This window comes from Rutidosis leptorrhynchoides, chromosome 4 (assembly GCF_046630445.1).
Source record: "Rutidosis leptorrhynchoides isolate AG116_Rl617_1_P2 chromosome 4, CSIRO_AGI_Rlap_v1, whole genome shotgun sequence".
NCBI lineage: Eukaryota > Viridiplantae > Streptophyta > Magnoliopsida > Asterales > Asteraceae > Rutidosis > Rutidosis leptorrhynchoides.
Window position 1 is genome coordinate 36439356 of NC_092336.1, and position 22855 is coordinate 36462210.

Consider the following 22855-nt stretch of genomic DNA (forward strand, 5'->3'; position numbering starts at 1 on the left):
TTATCAAATAATGATAATCTAAAATATCCTGTTTACACACGACCATTACATAATGGTTTACAATACAAATATGTTACAACGAAATAAGTTTCTTGAATGCAGTTTTTACACAATATCATACAAGCATGGACTCCAAATCTCGTCCTTATTTAAGTATGCGATAGCGGAAGCTCTTAATAATCACCTGAGAATAAACATGCTTAAAACGTCAACAAAAATATTGGTGAGTTATAGGTTTAACCTATATATTATCAAATCATAATAATAGACCACAAGATTTCATATTTCAATACACATCCCATACATAGAGATAAAAATCATTCATATGGTGAACACCTGGTAACCGACATTAACAAGATGCATATATAAGAATATCCCCATCATTCCGGGACACCCTTCGGATATGATATAAATTTCGAAGTACTAAAGCATCTAGTACTTTGGATAGGGTTTGTTAGGCCCAATAGATCTATCTTTAGGATTCGCGTCAATTAGGGTGTCTATTCCCTAATTCTTAGATTACCAGACTTAATAAAAAGGGGCATTTCGATTTCGATAATTCAACCATAGAATGTAGTTTCACGTACTTGTGTCTATTTTGTAAATCATTTATAAAACCTGCATGTATTCTCATCCCAAAAATATTAGATTTTAAAAGTGGGACTATAACTCACTTTCACAGATTTTTACTTCGTCGGGAAGTAAGACTTGGCCACTGGTCGATTCACGAACCTAATGCAAGACCTGGTTCGCTAAGACCACCGCTCTGATACCAACTGAAAGGACCCGTCCTAATCCAACCGAACAAAGTCCATTACGATTATAAACGATTCACAACAGTTGATTACATCGCGAAGTACTTGACCTCTATATGATACATTTTACAAACATTTCATTCGTTTTTGAAAAGACAATCTTTCATTACGTCGAAAGTTGACAGACATGCATACCATTTCATAATATATCCAACTATAATTGACTTAATAATAATCTTGATGAACTCGACGACTCGAATGCAACGTCTTTTGAAATATGCCATGAATGACTCCAAGTAATATCTATAACATGAGCAAATGCACAGCGAAAGATTTCTTTCGTACATGAGAATAAACATGCTTTCAAGTGTCAACCAAAAGGTTGGTGAGTTCATTAGTTTATCATAAATAATCATTTCATAATTTTAATAGACCACAAGATTTCATATTTCCATTTCTCATAAACATACGTCCCATGCATAGAGACAAAACTATCATTCATATGGATTGAACACCTGGTAACCGACATTCACAATATGTATATAAGAATATCCCCATCATTCCGGGATCCTCCTTCGGACATGATAAAAATTTCGAAGTACTAAAGCATCCGGTACTTTGGATGGGACTTGTTGGGCCCGATAGATCTATCTTTAGAGTTCGCGTCAATTAGGGTGTATGTTCCCTAATTCTTAGATTACCAGACTTAATAAAAAGGGGCATATTCGATTTCGATCATTCAACCATATAATGTAGTTTCAATTACTTGTGTCTATTTCATAAAACAGTTATAAAAACAGCGCATGTATTCTCAGTCCCAAAAATATATATTGCAAAAGCATTTAAAAAGGGGATTAATGAAACTCACACATATAAATATTGTAAAACAATTGATAAAGCATTTTGCATGTATTCTCAGCTCAAAAGTGTAAAGAGTAAAAAGGGCAAATGAAACTCACTATACTGTATTTTGTAGTAAAAATACATATGACTATATATATCATTTGTTTGTTGAAACTAGTAGTTGTAATAATACTAAATTAATATCTGTAATGGTAAAAATGATAATACTTAATAATAATTCTAATAAAAATAATAATATTAATAATTTTTGTAATAAATATAATGGTATAATAATAACTATAAAAATATTAATCTTTACAGTTAATGATAGTTTTAACACTAACTCTTATAATAATGATAAAAATAATAATAATAATAATATTAATACTAATAATACTTACCTTAATAATAATAATATAAATTATATTAATGTTAGTAACAATAATAATTAATTTAATAATAATAACAATAATTAATAATAATAATAATAATATTATACCTATTGAAAAATCCAGTTTTTTTTTAAGGAATCCAATTAACTAGCCCATTTGTAAATCATTTTGGATCAACAACAGCCCAACACATAATCCAGATAGGGTTACGGTTATATTGGTTTAATCGAATGAAATCAGAAGGAAACTCACAGCAGCAGCAGCCGGTTCGATCACAGGTCATCATTGTCATCATCTCTATATCATCATCCAGAAACGTGTTCCTGATCAGAACCCAAGAATTCGTGCAACATCAGGTTGGATTAACAGAAAATCAGTTTAGAATCAGCTCGTATTCATCGTTCTTCATAAACTCAATACGATTGGGTCTCTGGATTGATTGGCAACGAATTGATGAAAATTAAAAGTGTTGATTCGTTCTAAATCTAAAAGTGATCGTTTCTGCGACTTTTCAATTTCAACCACGAAGTATTGAATCCGAAATCGAAGGTCAAGGTTTGTAGCAAAAAGTCAAATTAATTTTATTCTGTAAATTCGAAGGAGATATGATGTTTTAGCTTGTGATTCTGTTTATCAAGTATTTTATGAAAATAGAAAATTAAAAAAAATCAAATTTTGAACCTTGTGAAGATAACTGTCGAGTTTTAGTTGCTGTTATTGGATTTATTTCATAAATTTATAAGGTTTGATGATTGATATCTTCATGAGATCACCTAACCGCTAGTACTTGATACTTTTACAATAAGTTGCAATTTCAAATTCATTCAATTTAAGATCTTAAAAATATATATATATATATATATATTGAGGTTAAATACTTGATAAACAGATAGATAGTTAATGATTGTTTAAAATGATAAAATTTGGAGACTAGTAAATGAAATCTTGTATCCAAAATTGAGTTCACCTGAGGATTTCATTGTGATAATAGTTGTAATCGAAAGGTGAAGTAGTAATAGTTTTTGATTTCGGTTAATGTTCAATGATGGTGTCGTAGGAATCCAAAGCAGTAGTCACAGGAAGATGCAAGTGGGTTGGTTGTGGTTCATCAGCAACAAGTAGCAGGGAAAGATAATTAAATATGGGTGTTGGTGTTGTTTGATGATGATCGTTCGAAGTAAGGAGAAACAGAACATGAGTAGCAGTGGCACAAACAAAAGTAATATTGAACCATGGTGATATTGTTAGTAATGTTTGTGGTCTTGCTCTGATAGAAAGCTGAAAAATCGATAATGGTGGTGGTATTGTTGGTGGGTTTCGATACGTGTTTGGGTGTTCTTCGAAGATGGTTACATGGAGGTGGTGATGTGTTCAAAACAGTAGTAACAACAAGATCATTCGGACAGTGGTTTGATGTCAACTTGGTGATGGTTTCGGCCAACAATGGTTAACCGAAAACAGGCTGCAACAAGTGACCGAATTTTTAGTTTTAGTTATAGGATGGACTTGTGTTGTGAATGTTATTAAGAATGAATTGTGATGATCCCAGATATATTTGAATGATTGGAGTAGACAAAAGTTAGTAGGTGGAAAAGTGAAATACAGATATAGACATATAACAAATTGTGTACCTTTATATGATTTATATATATATATATATATATATATATATATATATATATATATATATATATATATATATATATATATATATATATTATATTTAATTTTAATATTTAATAAATGAATAGATTAATAATAATATAATAATACCCTTAATGTTATATTATTAATAATAGTAAAAATACTAATAATACTAATAAAAATAATACTAATATTAATGATAACCATAATAATTTGTATTATTAGTTTTATAATAATAATAATAAGAATAATAATAATATTATTGATACCTATAATAAAAATGATAATTTTTTTTAATACTAATGGTAAAAATGATAATGATACCAATAATAATACCAATTATAGTAATATTATGGCATCTTATATATGTATATCCATCTTCATATCTATGTGGTATATGTTCGAAGTGATAATTTTTGTAATACTAATATAGATGTTAATATTGAATGTAATAATAATATTACCATAGCAACTATAATTTAACTTATTATATTAATGTTATATATTATTAATTAAGTATTATATATAATAACGTACATTGAATAATTAATATTACAATATATAGAAATCATAGATTTATTCATTTTAATAACAATTTAATTATTCTATATATTATTTTACGTTTTTAATACAAATGATTAATTTGTATTTTATTATTTAAATTTATAATATACATTTATATTTATATTTATATTTATATATACATAAATATCTACAAACAATTGTCCGTGAATCGTTGGAAATTGTCAAAGGTCAAATGTTATCATGAAACAGTTTCAAAATTTTGTAACCAAACATTACAGACTTTGCTTATCGTGTCGGAATCATATAAGATTAAGTTTAAATTTGATCGGAAATTTCCGGGTCATCACAGTACCTACCCGTTAAAGAAATTTCGTCCCAAAATTTGAGTGAGGTGGTCATGGCTAACAATAAAATTGTTTTCATGACGAATATGAGTTGATAAATAAAGTTTTATCACCATTGAAAAATTTGAATAAAACGATTCGATTACTTGAAGCGTATGAGTGAAATTATCACAAAAGATTGAGATTAGGTAATAGATATTCGTCTTTACTTTTGATGTAGTCACGTTTGAATTCCGAAATTCAATGGATTTAAAGAAATCTTAGAAATCTAAAAGATTTGATTCTTCAACGAATAAGGAAATTAAAATCTCTATAATTAAATGCGGTGATCTGTCTCTATTACTCTGCCTGATATTTCCATTATAAGTTAAGCTCTTCCGTTCCATTATTCTCACCATTCCTATACTTTCTTTCTTAGTTCATACATCCAAAAGATTGTGAAATTGCTTAATCCCATTCTAATCCTTGATACTTTTCTAATTATCACTTCTGTCATCCTACTTTTCAATCTTCCACCAAAAAAAAATCTGTTTACATTAACTATTTCCTTCGAGTGATACTATTCTTAAATATACCGTGTCTTTTTATTGCTATTCGTATTAATATGCACTGTTTGTAACCTCTGTGTTGTGATTGGGCTTTATATTTTCTCTTATATTTCGATGCCTCTGCTTCTGTCTTTCTGTAATCATTACCATCCACAGTTAATACTCTCTCCAATTTACTGTGATTTATATCCCCATTGATATTTTGAAGTTCCATGATTTTGTTTTCTCTTCCCTACTTTAAGTTAAGCGAACAAGGATCCAGTATTCGTAGATATGAATTTCAGAATGAACATAGTTAATGTTTTAAGAAGGAAATCGTAATGACACGATCTTGATTTGTCAAATTACCAGAATCACTGAAAATAGAACTATCAAGAATATACTTTCTTGATATGTTTAGAAGTTAAGCAGAATGAAAGAGCTATGTAACATGGCACATGATGATGTTATGATCTGTGAATCATCATGTCCCATTAGAAACTCAGCATGACTTACTGTAATATAATCACGTTGATCAAGTGTCATTATATTATACTAACTCATGCATCAGTTCCCAACACTACTTCAAAAACATTCATATTTTAAATTTGAAAGTTTACAGAATATAGAAACTAAAAGTTTCTATATGATGTAACATTGATAGCACGAAGAGATTAATGATTTCAGATAAGAATAGTTATAAAAATATCTTCAGAAATATAGAGGATATTTATAATGAAAGATACGATAATATCTTGAAATTTTAGGATCAAATTGTGATGAAGAAATTCATTCACGATGATTTAGAGAGATTAAGGAGCAAGGTATTCGCTAAAGACTTCAGCAGGCATTGAATAATTTGGATTCTTTGAAGTCAAACTTATTCTTTGTGATTTGTCCACGATTTCCTTCATAGTTTCGCATAATCCGCTTTTCGGTACTAAATTTTCTATTGAGTGTTTCCAATACTCCATTCTTTATCATCAAACTTTCGACGGTTCAGGTCGTGTACAGTTTTTTTTTGCTGCTGTATTCAACTTTTTCAGAATTTGTGGTATTAATTTGTAGACTGGGTGCTTTTCAAAATTTCAGAATGGAAGATCATAATTCTAAGAGATAAATGTTATATGTTTACATATAACTGTTGATGTAGACATGCTGCAAGGTTTTAAAATACTGATTGTTGATTCTCGGTATTTGGTATGGCAATTCTCGTTATCAGATGCAAATGAGTAGATGATAGGATTTCAATGAATATAATAACTTTTCATAAGGTCAAAGATCAATGGAGTTGCTGGCAAGTTTACTTCTAATGTGGTGGAATATAAACAGTTCTCCGGTAACGATGACGAAAGGTAAACTTATATATCAAAGTTATAATAAGGTTTATTCAAATGAAAAGTTGAAATTGGTTTGCTGAAGCTGTGACATAATTGGCTACTTTGAAAAGGAATCACCAAGTTATTTTGGGTAATAATAACAGTAAAGGAATTAGCACATATATATGTTAAATGTTTACTCAGTTTTCGAGAGTTTTCTGGGTGCATAACTATCTGCATCAATCTTTTCTTCCAAAGATGAAGTGCGGTTGGTTCATCCTCTCGATTGAGGTGTTTTCAAGTATCATGAAAGGTTTGAACGCAGATTGGAATCGTCAAGATACAAATGAGGTTTAAGATGAAATCAAGTGGCAAACTTGAAGAAATGTTTAGTTTCATATGTTATAATCAATATTTTAATTTATTTTAATTGTCCAATGTTATTAGTCCACAGTCGATAGTCCACAATTAACAGTCCAATAATTCATATATAGTTTAATATATAATATTCGAATTAATCAATACGTATCGTGACCTGTGTACATGTTTCAGACTCGATCACAACTCAAATTATATATATTATTGTAGAATCAACCTCAACCCTGTATAGAGAACTCGATCATTACTGCATATAGAGTGTCTATGGTTATTCTAAATAATATATATAAATGCGTCGATATGATATGTCAAAACCTTGTATACGTGTCCCGATATTTAAAGTGTGTAAAATAAATACAGAAATTAAATGACGATAAATAAAATGCGTAAAGTAAATAAAAGAAATTAAATAACGATAAATAAAATTGCGAGAATATAAATTGAGATAAATAAACTGCGATAAATAAATTGCGATAATTAAATTGCGATAAAATAAAATGTGATACAGAATTAACAGTTAGCTAGGAACAGTTAGCTAGGATCTTGTTAGCGTGGTTTCTTAACAAAATTTCATATTATTAGTTAGTCTGTTTCTAATCAATTTTTATTGTGTCCATTATTTCTTCATTATGCCACTTGTTGGATTCTGATAGGTCAAAATCCAAATATGAAATTGAATGAAAATGGTTATTCTGCGGTGAACGGATATGTATATCTGTGGATGTAAATAGGATAGTAAATGACTGTTGAATCAGATTCGAAGAATATATAGTGTAACTTATTAATGTGAAATCTAAATATTCCTCGGGTATTACCTACCCGTTAAAATATTTTCATCATTAACATTTTGTACAAAAGAATTTTTAATTACAATCTTTATGAAAACATATATACATATATATTTTCTTCAGATGTAATCATGGATTTAATGAGTTAACATGATATTGAACTCATTTAGTTTTTGGTTGAAACTAGAATAAATAATCTCTAAAACTTTAGAGATTACATATTCGCCATGTCGAACGAAGATAAATGAGGTAGAACGATACGTAGAACGAAGATCATACTTGTAGTACAGATGGTGATATTGAGGCATGGATTGTTGATGGTGCTGATGCTGTTAATGATGGTACTATTGGTGTCGGTGATGTTGCTGAAGCTGGTAAATTTTGCACCATATTCTCCAGATTTATTTTTCGAGCGCGAAATTTGTTGACTTCTTTTATTATTCCGGGATGATTGTCGGTTGGAACGAGCGAATGAATAAGGTTTAGAATCTGAGATATTATGTAATCATGATGAGATATTTGAGAAATGAGGGTGAAAATGACATTTCGGACTGGTTCACCGGTAAGTGCTTCAGGTTCTTTGCCAAGAGGTAAATTCGGTTGGTGGAAGGGATCGCCTTCTTCACGTCTCCATTGATTAAGTCGACTACGAACCCATCAGATGAATTGGGGATGACTGATTGGTTGATTCATTCCGGTGACACTGATAGGTGAAACTCCATATCGGAATAGCTGTCGGAATCCAAGGAATTTGAACTGGTTGAGGATTTCATCTCGTACGATCAGATGAAGGACTTTTTGATAAGAAATAGATTATAGGATGTAGATTAGTACCCTGCAATACATAATTTACATATGCATATATAATACTAAAATCCCATAAGCTACGGAGGAATCTACGGGAGCTGTCAGGCAAAGGTAACAATAACAGATACGCTAAGATATGAATTTATCTATACACTGTCTATGCAATAGAGGCAATAAGACGTGTCTAGACTTTAAGGATGATAAGCAATTAATTTTTGACACTAAATGATAAGCAAAACTTTTGACATGCAGACACGGTCGAAGTCCAGACTCACTAATGCATCCTAACGACTATCAGTTAGACTTACTAATGCAAGACCTGGTTCGCTAAGACCACCACTCTGATACCAACTTAAAGGACCCGTCCTAATCCAACCGAACGAAGTCCATATCGATTATAAACGATTCACAACAGTTGATTACATCGCGAGGTACTTGACCTCTATATGATACATTTTACAAACATTTCATTCGTTTTTGAAAAGACAATCTTTCATTACGTTGAAAGTTGACAGACATGCATACCATTTCATAATATATCCAACTATAATTGACTTAATAATAATCTTGATGAACTCGACGACTCGAATGCAACGTCTTTTGAAATATGCCATGAATGACTCCAAGTAATATTTATAGCATGAGCAAATGCACAGCAGAAGATTTCTTTCGTACCTGAGAATAAACATGCTTTTAAGTGTCAACCAAAAGGTTGGTGAGTTCATTAGTTTATCATAAATAATCATTTCATAATTTTAATAGACCACAAGATTTCATATTTCCATTTCTCATAAACATACGTCCCATGCATAGAGACAAAAATATCATTCATATGGATTGAACACCTGGTAACCGACATTCACAATATGCATATAAGAATATCCCCATCATTCCGGGATCCTCCTTCGGACATGATATAAATTTCGAAGTACTAAAGCATCCGGTACTTTGGATGGGGCTTGTTGGGCCAGATAGATCTATCTTTAGAGTTCGCGTCAATTAGGGTGTCTGTTCCCTAATTCTTAGATTACCAGACTTAATAAAAAGGGGCATATTCGATTTCGATCATTCAACCATATAATGTAGTTTCAATTACTTGTGTCTATTTCATAAAACAGTTATAAAAACAGCGCATGTATTCTCAGTCCCAAAAATAGATATTGCAAAAGCATTTAAAAAAGGGATTAATGAAACTCACACATATAAATATTGTAAAACAATTGATAAAGCATTTTGCATGTATTCTCAGCCCAAAAGTGTAAAGAGTAAAAAGGGCAAATGAAACTCACCATACTGTATTTTGTAGTAAAAATACATATGACTATACTGAACAATGCAGGGTTGACCTCGGATTCACGAACCTATATCATTTGTATATATATTAAAACATATACTTGTAATCGAACAATTCTATATTATTATTAGTGATTTAACTTTTATATTATTATCTTATATATATATATATATATATATATATATATATATATATATATATATATATATATATATATATATATATATATATATATATATATATATATATATATATATATTCATTAAATGTATTCTTTTTGTATATAAAAAGCTTTTATACAGTTAAGTTATGTATGTTATATATATATATATATATATATATATATATATATATATATATATATATATATATATATATATATATATATATATATATATATATTATTTGTTTGTTGAAACTAGTAGTTGTAATAATACTAAATTAATATCTGTAATGGTAAAAATGATAATACTTAATAATAATTCTAATAAAAATAATAATTTTAATAATTTTTGTAATAAATATAATGGTATAATAATAACTATAAAAATATTAATCTTTACAGTTAATGATAGTTTTAACACTAACTCTTATAATAATGATAATAATAATAATAATATTAATATTAATACTAATAATACTTACCTTAATAATAATAATATAAATTATATTAATGTTAGTAATAATAATAATTAATTTAACAATAATAACAATAATTAATAATAATAATAATAATAATATACCTATTGAAAAATACAGTTTTTTTTTTTTTAAGGAATCCAATTAACTAGCCCATTTGTAAATCATTTTGGATCAACAACAGCCCAACACATAATCCAGATAGGGTTACGGTTATATTGGTTTAATCGAATGAAATCAGAAGGAAACTCACAGCAGCAGCAGCCGGTTCGATCACAGGTCATCATCGTCATCATCTCTATATCATCATCCAGAAACGTGTTCCTGATCAGAACCCAAGAATTCGTGCAACATCAGGTTGGATTAACAGAAAATCAGTTTAGAATCAGCTCGTATTCATCGTTCTTCATAAACTCAATACGATTGGGTCTCTGGATTGATTGGCAACGAATTGATGAAAATTAAAAATGTTGATTCGTTCTAATTCTAAAAGTGATCGTTTCTGAAACTTTTCAATTTCAACCACAAAGTATTGAATCCGAAATCGAAGGTCAAGGTTTGTAGCAAAAAGTCAAATTAATTTTATTCTGTAAATTCGAAGGAGATATGATGTTTTAGCTTGTGATTCTGTTTATCAAGTATTTTATGAAAATAGAAAATTAAAAAAAATCAAATTTTGAACCTTGTGAAGATAACTGTCGAGTTTTGGTTGCTGTTATTGGATTTATTTCATAAATTTATAAGGTTTGATGATTGATATCTTCATGAGATCACCTAACCGCTAGTAATTGATACTTTTACAATAAGTTGCAATTTCAAATTCATTCAATTTAAGATCTTAAAAAATATATATATAATGAGGTTAAATACCTGATAAACAGATAGATAGTTAATGATTGTTTAAAATGATAAAATTTAGAGACTAGTAAATGAAATCTTGTATCCAAAATTGAGTTCACCTGAGGATTTCATTGTGATAATAGTTGTAATCGAAAGCTGAAGTAGTAATAGTTTTTGATTTCGGATAATGTTCAATGATGGTGTCGTAGGAATCCAAAGCAGTAGTCACAAGAAGATGCAAGTGGGTTGGTTGTGGTTCATCAGCAACAAGTAGCAGGGAAAGATAATTAAATATGGGTATTGGTGTTGTTTGATGATGATCGTTCGAAGTTAGGAGAAACAGAACATGAGTAGCAGTGGCAGCAACAAAAGTAATATTGAACCATGGTGATATTGTTAGTAATGTTTGTGGTCTTGCTCTTATAGAAAGCTGAAAAATCGATAATGGTGGTGGTATTGTTGGTGGGTTTCGATAGGTGTTTGGGTGTTCTTCAAAGATGGTTACATGGAGGTGGTGATGTGTTTAAAACAGTAGTAACAACAAGATCATTCAGACAGTGGTTTGATGTCAACTTGGTGATGGTTTCGGCCAACAATGGTTAACCGAAAACAGGCTGCAACAAGTGACCGAATTTTTAGTTTTAGTTGTAGGATGGACTTGTGTTGTGAATGTTATTAAGAATGAATTGTGATGATCCCAGATATATTTGAATGATTGGAGTAGACAAAAGTTAGTAGGTGGAAAAGTGAAATACAGATATAGACATATAACAAATTGTGTACCTTTATATGATATATATATATATATATATATATATATATATATATATATATATATATATATATATATATATATTATATTTAATTTTAATATTTAATAAATGAATAGATTAATAATAATATAATAATACCCTTAATGTTATATTATTAATAATAGTAAAAATACTAATAATACTAATAAAAATAATACTAATATTAATGATAACCATAATAATTTGTATTATTAGTTTTATAATAAGAATAATAATAATATTATTGATACCTATAATAAAAATGATAATTTTTTTAATACTAATGGTAAAAATGATAATGATACCAATTATAGTAATATTATGGCATCTTATATATATATATATATATATATATATATATATATATATATATATATATATATATATATATATATATATATATATATATATATATATATATATATATATATCCATCTTCATATCTATGTGGCATATGTTCGAAGTGATAATTTTTGTAATACTAATATAGATGTTAATATTGAATGTAATAATAATATTACCATAGCAACTATAATTTAACTTATTATATTACTGTTATATATTATTAATTAAGTATTATATATAATAACATACATTGAATAATTAAAATTACAATATATAGAAATCATAGATTTATTCATTTTAATAACAATTTAATTATTCTATATATTATTTTAAGTTTTTAATACAAATGATTAATTTGTATTTTATTATTTAAATTTATAATATACATTTATATTTATATTTATATTTATATATACATAAATATCTACAAACAATTGTCCGTGAATCGTCGGGAATTATCAAAGGTCAAATGTTATCATGAAACAGTTTCAAAATTTTGTAACCAAACATTACAGACTTTGCTTATCGTGTCGGAATCATATAAGATTAAGTTTAAATTTGATCGGAAATTTCCGGGTCATCACACGTCTCAGGCTAGATCACAACTCAAAGTATATATATTTTTAGAATCAACCTCAACCCTGTATAGCTAACTCCCATATTACTGCATATAGAGTGTCTATGGTTGTTCCAAATAATATATACACATGGGTCGATATGATATGTCAAAACATTTGCATACGTGTCTATGGTATCCCAAGATTACATAACATATTAGAATACATGTATAATACAATATAAGTTAGCTAGGATATGATTAATATAGATTTGTTACCAATTTTCACATAGCTACAACAAGAAAAATTATCCAATCTTATTTTACCCATAACTTCTTCGTTTTAAATCCATTTTGAGTGAATTAAATTGCTATGGTTTCATATTGAACTCTATTTTATGAATCTAAACAGAAAAAGTGTAGGTTTATAGTCGGAAATATAAGTTACAAGTCATTTTTTTAAGAGGTAGTCATTTCAGTCGAAAGAACGACGTCTTGATGACCATTTTGAAAAACATACTTCCACTTTGAGTTTAACCATGATATTTGGATATAGTTTCATGTTCATAAGAAAAATCATTTTCCCAGAAGAACAACTTTTAAATCAAAGTTTATCATATTTTTTAATTAACTAACCCAAAACAGCCCGCGGTGTTACTACGACGGCGTAAATCCGGTTTTACGGTGTTTTTCGTGTTTCCAGGTTTTAAATCATTAAGTTAGCATATCATATAGATATAGAACATGTGTTTAGTTGATTTTAAAAGTCAAGTTAGAAGGATTAACTTTTGTTTGCGAACAAGTTTAGAATTAACTAAACTATGTTCTAGTGATTACAAGTTTAAACCTTCGAATAAGATAGCTTTATATGTATGAATCGAATGATGTTATGAACATCATTACTACCTCAAGTTTTCTAGATAAAGCTACTAAAAATGAGAAAAATGGATCTAGCTTCAAAGGATCCTTGGATGGCTTGAAAGTTCTTGAAGCAGAATCATGACACGAAAACAGTTCAAGTAAGATTTTCACTCGAAATAAGATTGTTATAGTTATAGAAATTGAATAAAAGTTTGAATATGAGTATTACCTTGTATTAGAAAGATATCTTACTGTAAATAAGAAAGATTTCTTGAGGTTGGATGATCACTCTACAAGATTGGAAGTTAGCTAGCAAACTTGGAAGTATTCTTGATTTTATGAAACTAGAACTTGTAGAATTTATGAAGAACACTTAGAACTTGAAGATAGAACTTGGAAGAGATCAATTAGATGAAGAAAATTGAAGAATTAAAGTGTTTGTAGGTGTTTTTGGTCGTTGGTGTATGGATTAGATATAAAGGATACGTAATTTTGTTTTCATGTAAATAAGTCATGAATGAATACTCATATTTTTGTAATTTTATGAGATATTTCATGCTAGTTGCTAAATGATGGTTCCCACATGTATTAGGTGACTCACATGGGCTACTAAGAGCTGATCATTGGAGTGTATATACCAATAGTACATACATCTAAAAGCTGTGTATTGTATGAGTACGAATACGGGTGCATACGAGTAGAATTGTTGATGAAACTGAACGAGGATGTAATTGTTAGCATTTTTGTTAAGTAGAAGTATTTTGATAAGTGTCTTTAAGTCTTTAAAAAGTGTATGAATACATATTAAAACACTACATGTATATACATTTTAACTGAGTCGTTAAGTCATCGTTAGTCGTTACATGTAAGTGTTGTTTTGAAACCTTTATGTTAACGATCTTGTTAAATGTTGTTAACCCAATGTTTATAATATCAAATGAGATTTTAAATTATTATATTATCATGATATTATGATGTACGAATATCTCTTAATATGATATATATACATCGATAATCGTTACATATATGTCTCGTTTCAAAATCATTAAGTTAGTAGTCTTGTTTTTACATATGTAGTTCATTATTAATATACTTAATGATATGTTTACTTATCATAATATCATGTTAACTATATATATAACCATATATATGTCATCATATAGTTTTTACAAGTTTTAACGTTCGTGAATCACCGGTCAACTTGGGTGGTCAATTGTCTATATGAAACCTATTTCAATTAATCAAGTCTTAACAAGTTTGATTGCTTAACATGTTGGAAACACTTAATCATATAAATATCAATTTCATTTAATATATATATATAAACATGGAAAAGTTCGGGTCACTACAGTACCTACCCGTTAAATAAATTTCGTCCCGAAATTTTAAGCAGTTGGAGGTGTTGACGTATCTTCTGGAAATAAGTGCGGGTATTTCTTCTTCATCTGATCTTCTCGTTTCCTGGTGAACTCGGGTCCTCTACGAGCATTCCATCGAGCCTTAACAATTGGTATCTTGTTTTGTTTAAGTCTTTTAACCTCACGATCCATTATTTTGACGGGTTCTTCGATGAATTGAAGTTTTTCATTGATTTGGATTTCGTCTAACGGAATAGTGAGATCTTCTTTAGCAAAACATTTCTTCAAATTCAAGACGTGGAAAGTGTTATGTACAGTCACGAGTTGTTGAGGTAACTCAAGTCGGTAAGCTACTGGTCCGACACGATCTATAATCTTGAATGGTCCAATATACCTTGGATTTAATTTCCCTCGTTTACCAAATCGAACAACACCTTTCCAAGGTGCAACCTTAAGCATGACCATCTCTCCAATTTCAAATTCTATATCTTTTCTTTTAATGTCGGCGTAGCTCTTTTGTCGACTTTGGGCGGTTTTCAACCGTTGTTGAATTTGGATGATCTTCTCGGTAGTTTCTTGTATTATCTCCGGACCCGTAATCTGTCTATCCCCCACTTCACTCCAACAAATTAGAGACCTGTACTTTCTACCATAAAGTGCTTCAAACGGAGCCATCTCAATGCTGGAATGGTAGCTATTGTTGTAGGAAAATTTTGCTAACGGTAGATGTCGATCCCAACTGTTTCCGAAATCAATAACACATGCTCGTAGCATATCTTCAAGCATTTGTATCGTCCTTTCACTCTGCCCATCAGTTTGTGGATGATAGGCAGTACTCATGTCTAGACGAGTTCCTAATGCTTGTTGTAATGTCTGCCAGAATCTTGAAATAAATCTGCCATCCCTATCAGAGATAATAGAGATTGGTATTCCATGTCTGGAAACAACTTCCTTCAAATACAGTCATGCTAACTTCTCCATCTTGTCATCCTCTCTTATTGGCAGGAAGTGTGCTGATTTAGTGAGACGATAAACTATTACCCAAATAGTATCAAAACCACTTGTAGTCCTTGGCAATTTAGTGATGAAATCCATGGTAATGTTTTCCCATTTCCATTCTGGGATTTCGGGTTGTTGAAGTAGGCCTGATGGTTTCTGATGCTCAGCTTTGACCTTAGAACACGTCAAACATTCTCCTACGTATTTAGCAACATCGGCTTTCATACCCGGCCACCAAAAATATTTCTTGAGATCCTTGTACATCTTCCCCATTCCAGGATGTATTGAGTATCTAGTTTTATGAGCTTCTCTAAGTACCATTTCTCTCATATCTCCAAATTTTGGTACCCAAATTCTTTCAGCCCTATACCGGGTTCCGTCTTCCCGAATATTAAGATGCTTCTCCGATCCTTTGGGTATTTCCTCCTTTAAATTTCCCTCTTTTAAAACTCCTTGTTGCGCCTCCTTTATTTGAGTAGTAAGGTTATTGTGAATCATTATATTCATAGATTTTACTCGAATGGGTTCTCTGTCCTTCCTGCTCAAGGCGTCGGCTACCACATTTGCCTTCCCCGGGTGGTAACGAATCTCAAAGTCGTAATCATTCAACAATTCAATCCACCTACGCTGCCTCATATTCAGTTGTTTCTGATTAAATATATGTTGGAGACTTTTATGGTCAGTATATATAATACTTTTTACCCCATATAAATAATGCCTCCAAGTCTTTAATGCAAAAACAACAGCACCCAATTCCAAATCGTGAGTCGTATAATTTTGCTCGTGAATCTTCAATTGTCTAGACGCATAAGCAATCACCTTCTTTCGTTGCATTAATACACAACCGAGACCTTGCTTTGATGCGTCACAATAAATCACAAAATCATCATTCCCTTCAGGCAATGACAATATAGGTGCCGTAGTTAGCTTTTTCTTCAATAACTGAAACGCTTTCTCTTGTTCATCCTTCCATTCAAATTTCTTCCCTTTATGTGTTAATGCAGTCAAGGGTTTTGCTATTCTGGAAAAGTCTTGGATGAACCTTCTGTAGTAACCAGCTAGTCCTAAAAACTGGCGTATGTGTTTCGGAGTTTTCGGGGTTTCCCACTTTTCAACAGTTTCTATCTTTGCTGGATCCACCTTAATACCTTCTTTGTTCACTATGTGACCGAGGAATTGAACTTCTTCTAACCAAAATGCACACTTTGAAAACTTAGCGTATAATTCTTCCTTCCTCAATACTTCTAACACCTTTCTCAAATGTTCACCGTGTTCTTGGTCATTCTTTGAGTAAATAAGTATGTCATCAATGAAAACAATGACAAACTTGTCAAGGTATGGTCCACACACTCGGTTCATAAGGTCCATGAACACAGCTGGTGCATTAGTTAAACCAAACGACATGACCATAAACTCGTAATGACCGTAACGTGTTCTGAAAGCAGTCTTTGGAATATCATCTTCTTTCACCCGCATTTGATGATACCCGGAACGTAAGTCAATCTTTGAATAAACAGACATGCCTTGTAGTTGATCAAATAAGTCACCGATTCTCGATAGTGGGTAGCGGTTCTTGATGGTAAGTTTGTTCAACTCTCGGTAGTCGATACACAACCTGAATGTACCATCTTTCTTCTTGACAAACAAAACAGAAGCTCCCCACGGTGATGTGCTTGGTCGAATGAAACCATGCTCTAAAAGTTCTTGTAATTGGCTTTGCAGTTCTTTCATCTCGCTGGGTGCGAGTGTAACACCCTAGTTATTATCGTACAGAAGTGTATATAGTGTACATAAAGCGAGGGGAACTGTGTGTAATTAAACTGTGATCAGAATCTGTTCAGACCATAGTGCGCGCCGCGCACCCTTAAAGGAGCGCGCCGCGCACCACTACTGTGCCTGGTTCTTTTTCTTTTAATCAGATATTTTGGAAGGGTATTGAGGTAATTTCACTTGGGGACGAGTTAAGGTCACAGATCAGTGGTTTGGGTGAGTCATAACTCCACTTTCAACAACCATTTTCATCCTACTTTAATTCTAGTAAGAGAAACCCAAAATTTAGAGAGAGAAAGCTCAAGTAAAGGAAGAAGGAGCTAGTTTCGGGTCTTAGCTCGGGTTATAAAGTTGTTCATCTCCTCGCTAGCTACAATTTGGTTGTGTTGGTAAGTTCTAATTTTGATTTCCTTGATTTAATTTGTTTAAAGGTTAGAACTTGGGTTAGTGATGAACACAAAACCCATTAATGGTGATTTTGGGGGTTTTGGGTAAGATTAAGTCATTAGGACTCAAGGATGACTAACCTAGGGTTTCAAGGTAATAATTGGTGTTATTGAGTCTATAATGGTTAGTTATTCACTAGCTTACTTGTGTTGTTAATAAAATTGGTTCTAGGGCTCATGGTGGACTTGAAATGGGTCAAATGGGTAGGTTTGACCTAGTGGGTTAAATTATGTATGAAAACACCCTATTTATGTGTTGATGGAAGTCTTAGAACCTTAATCGCTAGCTTTTAGTGATTAGTTGGGAGTATTGACCTCTAATGAGTGTTTATAGTGCAAATGGGTCATAAATACACTAGTGGGTCTAGTTGGTGGAAAGTACAACTTATTATGTGAATTAATTGAGAATTAATTGTGTTAGGTGACTCGCTTTGAAGTTACAAGTGTTATTGGAAATCTCGCCAAGTCGACAAGGTGAGTGGAATGATTATACATGTGTGTATATAATGTATCTATTTGTAGGGCGGGGAAGGGGCCGGGGTATATGTTGTTTATACCACCAAGAGTTAGTGATATATTTCGTTGTACACTAACGAAGGATATTTCGTTGTCCAAATTGCCCAAGAGTTAGTGAAATATTTCGTTGTACACTAACGATTGCTTGAACGAATATTTCGTTGTCCGTGTCACCTCGGGGTTAGTGATATATTTCGTTGTACACTAACGGTTGTTATGAACACCGATGGGAAATTCGAAGTACCATTCCCTTGTGTGTTGGTTAACCTTAATTATGCATTGTATTGTAGTATATTATATCATTCGGGTTATATATATGCTATTGTGGTGCTAGCTTGTGATCTTGGAGGGTTTAGAGTTATACTTGCGACGGTATGCTATGTAAATTGCTAGCGTGTATGAGGTAATTGTGTAAGTGCTTGCAAGTAGGTGTATTATATATGTATATGTATAATTATTGCATTCACTAAGCGTTAGCTTACCCTCTCGTTGTTTACCTTTTTAGGATCCGGCTTGGTTAAAGGAAAAGGTATTCGCTTGGACTAGTGGCGCCTCGGGGGTTTTAGCTTTTTGGAAGTTCGACCAAGATTTGGGTAGTTTAACCCCAAACACCATGCTCTAGTGACGTTTGGCAATTAAACTTTTTTGTGGTCGAAACTCGTATTTCGTACTTAATGGCATTTTGGGAATATGTGGGCCCCGCAATGTAAAACTCGTTTTATCATTGATTCGTGCTTGTTTTACTTATACTAATATGATGTGAAAAGCATTTTGCCTAAAAATGATGGGAAGTGTTAGATCTTTTTACGAAAACGGAACATTTTGGACAGCGGGCTGCCAGGCCCTGTGCGCGCCGCGCACAGGTAGGGGTGCGCGCCGCGCACCCAGCCTGGGCAGGCCTGCTTCGAATTTTTTTTATTTCGCAGTTTTGGTTGGTTAACGGGTTGGGTCGTTACAAGTGGTATCAGAGCATGGTCTAAGGGATTTAGGTGACTTGAGATAGGCGCCTAGACTTAGACTGTTGTGTTGTGGAATTATATGCGGGACTTGTAGGACTACGGGTCAGTGCGGGGTTTGGCTAGTTCTTTGATGCATAAGTGGACAACTATGCTATGTTATGATGTTACTAATCGTGTGATATCGTTTTGAACATCGAGCAAGATGATTGTGATACATTTGAGCATGGCACGGCATGTGAGCGTAATAGTGAGTCGTGACCACTATTACGGTTGCAAGTCAAGTCACGCAAGGATGTGCGACAAGTATCGAGCTAGATGTGGTGTGTGTGCGGTCATATGCATAGGTATATATGTGTATTAAATTATTGGTGATGTCTAATCCGTTTTAATCTTTAGAATGAAGACGAGAAAAGGAACGAATACGAATGGCAATGGTGGTCCCTCTCATGTAGAGGAAGATGAGATGACTACCAAGATCGAGACCGCTTTAGAAAACTATGTTTCGGTTTTCTCACGAAGGGTTAAACAAATATTCGAAGAGTAGGTTTCGGAACAAATTGTTGATATGATTCAAGAACGGATGACTAATGCCATTAAAGAAGAAGTTGAAAAGAGGTTTCCTAGACCTTAAAATGTGGGCGAGTTGGAGTTTAGCTATAAGAACTTCTTGGCGACTAAGCCTCCTCACTTTCACGGAGATCCCGACCCCATGAAAAGTGCGGCTTGGATCTCCGATGTTGAAGGTTGTTTTCGCACGACCGAGTGCCCACCCGAGAAGAAGACTAGACTTGCTACTAGTTTGTTGAGGGGTCATGCTAAAGATTGGCTCGATGGTAAAATTGATATGGTGGGTGATGCGGCTTTTGTAGGGTTATCTTGGGCGGATTTCAAGAAAGAGTTTTTCCTTGAATATCGTACGTAAGCGGATCTTTCCAAATTGCGCAATGAGTTAAGGAACATGCATCAAAGGTCTTTGGACCTAAACACTCTCAAAACCAACTTTCTCGCTAAGGCACGTTTTTGCCCCGAGTATGCGGGAAATGATCAAATGCTAATGGAAGACTTTCATGCAACCCTTAGAGATGATTTGAAGGGTAAAATTAGTATCGGTCATGTTGAGACTTTTGCTAAGCTTTTGGCGGTGGCGAAGGGGTTTGAAGCGCAAGCTCCGAGTCCGGTTAGTTATGCGCCAAGTAAAAGAAAGTTTGAAGCTTCTAGTTTTTCGAACAAGAAGAGTAAAGGAGTATCCGAAAGTGTTGGTAGCGTGAAGAAGGGTGCTCCTAGTGTTCACGTGACCACATGTTACAATTGTGGGCAAAAAGGTCACTACTCTCGTGATTGCCCAAAACCGCGTACTAATGTGATCACATGTTTTAATTGTCTACAAGAAGGGCACCGAAAGTCGGAGTGTCCCGAACTCCGAAATGATCAAGTTAAGAGAATAGAGAAGGCGGCGGGGTCGGCTAGGGGACTTAATTATTTGATGACAAATGATGAAGCCAAGCAATCCAATGAAGTCGTTTCAGGTACTTTCATGGTTAACTCTAATCCGGCAAGGATTCTATTTGATAGTGGTGCAAATTTATCGTTTGTGTCTCCAAAATTTGTGCCTAAACTTAATAAACTGTTAGCTAAGTTAAGTCGTTCGGTAGAAGTCGAAATAGCGGATGGCAAGACGGTACTAGTGGTTGATGTGTGTAAGAATTGTAATGTTATGTTTGGTTCCGAGAACTTTAATATTGATCTCATTCCGATGACGTTGGGTGATTTTGATATCGTGGTTGGTATGGATTGGCTCGATCATAATAGAGCCGATATTGCGTGCCATGAAAAATCTATTCGTGTGAAGACCCCAGGTGGGGGAGAGTTAGTTATTCATGGTGATAAACGAAGGAGACCGGTGCCGATATGCACTTTTGCACGGGCACGTCGTCTCGTTGTTACCGGTGGCATAGCTTTCCTTGCTCATGTTTTTGATACTCATGATGAGCCACCACCTATTCATGAAATTCCGGTGGTAAGTGAATTTGAAGATGTTTTTCCGGATGAGTTACCGGGTGTTCCGGCAGAAAGACAAGTCGAAATTTGCATTGAGTTGGTTCCGGGAGCTACTCCCATTGCTAAAACTCCCTATCGTTTAGCACCAACGGAAATGCAAGAATTGTTGAATCAAATTCAAGAGTTACTTAAGAAGGGTTTTATTCGACCGAGTGCTTCACCATGGGGTGCTCCGGTCTTGTTCGTGAAGAAGAAGAAGAAAGATGGTAGTATGCGTATTTGCATCGATTATCGGGAGTTAAATAAAGTGACGATCAAAAATCGTTATCCGTTGCCTAGGATTGACGATTTATTCGACCAACTTCAAGGCGCTACGTACTTCTCAAAAATTGACCTACGGTCCGGCTATCATCAAATGCGAGTCCGTGAGGAAGATATCGAGAAAACGGCCTTTCGTACTCGTTATGGGCATTTCGAATTTGTGGTTATGCCTTTCGGTCTTACGAATGCACCGGCTGCGTTCATGGATCTTATGAACCGAGTGTGCCAACCTATGTTGGACAAGTCGGTAATTGTGTTCATTGACGATATTCTTGTCTATTCTAAGAGCATGACGGAGCATGAACACCACTTGCGTGAAGTATTGAAGACGTTGAGAAGAGAGAAGTTGTATGCTAAATTCTCAAAATGTGAATTTTGGCTAAGGGAGGTTCAATTCCTTGGCCATATTGTGAACAAGAATGGTATTCAAGTGGATCCGGGGAAGATAGAGACGGTAAAGGATTGGGGACGACCGACTACGCCTACGGAAATCCGAAGTTTTCTCGGATTGGCCGGTTACTATCGTCGGTTTATCCAAGACTTTTCTAAAATTGCTTCTCCATTGACGAGATTGACGAGGAAGAACGCGAGTTTTAATTGGGAAAACGAGCAAGAAATCGCTTTTCAATTATTGAAGGAGAAATTGTGTAAAGCTCCGGTCTTAGTATTGCCGAAAGGTGTAGATGATATGATGGTCTATTGTGATGCTTCTTTGAATGGGCTCGGGTGTGTTCTAATGCAACGAGGTAATGTCATCACTTACGCCTCTCGCCAATTAAAGGAACATGAAAAGAGATACCCTACTCATGATCTCGAATTAGCGGCGGTGGTCCATGCTTT